Source organism: Schistocerca gregaria, unplaced genomic scaffold (assembly GCF_023897955.1).
Source record: "Schistocerca gregaria isolate iqSchGreg1 unplaced genomic scaffold, iqSchGreg1.2 ptg000362l, whole genome shotgun sequence".
NCBI lineage: Eukaryota > Metazoa > Arthropoda > Insecta > Orthoptera > Acrididae > Schistocerca > Schistocerca gregaria.
In genome coordinates, this window is record NW_026061819.1 from 1348848 (window position 1) to 1349876 (window position 1029).

Here is a 1029-nt window from a genome sequence, read left to right on the forward strand (position 1 = left end):
ATGTAATGGTTCGATTTTAGGTTGTATTGCTCATGTGCACGATAATATTGCCATCTCCGCTATTAAGGTGTCTTTATGTAGCGCCATTCTACCACCCTCCTCCAGAATATGCAGTCCTATTGATTTCGCTAGCTTCATATCTCATGGCATTCTTCTCTAATTTTGTATATTTAACTAGTTTTTCGTGATTTTACATATTTTATCGCATTTCCCTCAATTTCAACGTATTTCACATCAGTATCTCGTGATGAAATCGGTAAAATTCGAGAAAAACCTCGTATAATGCGTTATTCAATTTTTCGTCAAAGTTTCCCATAGGTGTGGTCGTAGTGCTGACATCCCATGTACTGTCTGATATTCTACAAGAATATTGCGTTTATTGTACACCAAACTATTAAAAATCCCAAGACTTGCCCTTTCCCTTATGGTCCGCATGCATGAATTTTGGATAGGCCGATCACTAAAAATATAGTAGCAGTCGATTAGTACCTGTATGAGGCTCCACTACATCCATCATCTGCGCCAGCCGTTGAAAAACAATTCCGTTTGCTGATATGATCCATGAGAGAGGCTGTCTGCAGACTCATGTAGTGCAGCTCCCGTGGCTTTAGATATTGACTTGTGTTGTGCAACAAATCGCCTCCTTTACTTTTTCTAATGTTTAGAATTAGCATTCAGTGTAATAGATAGTCTGAACACAAATCAAATGTGCTAATCAGACCCCTGCTGCAAGTATCGAGTCTCAACATCTGCATCTCTTGTATATGCCCTGTGACACCGTTTGACGCTGATCCAAATCATCAACCTCCCTTCACTGGATATTTGTCTGCCGGCATTTACTTCTCACCATTCAGAACTTGTAGACTGACCTTAAACCCCTGTCTTCCCTCCATCCTCTGTTAGGACACCACAACATTTAAATTCGTGCTGCTAAAGATCATACCTATTTCGATATAACTTATATTACCGATATTTGTGCAAGACATTTCCAGGGCCATATTTGGACTCTGGCCACAATCTATTGGTTAT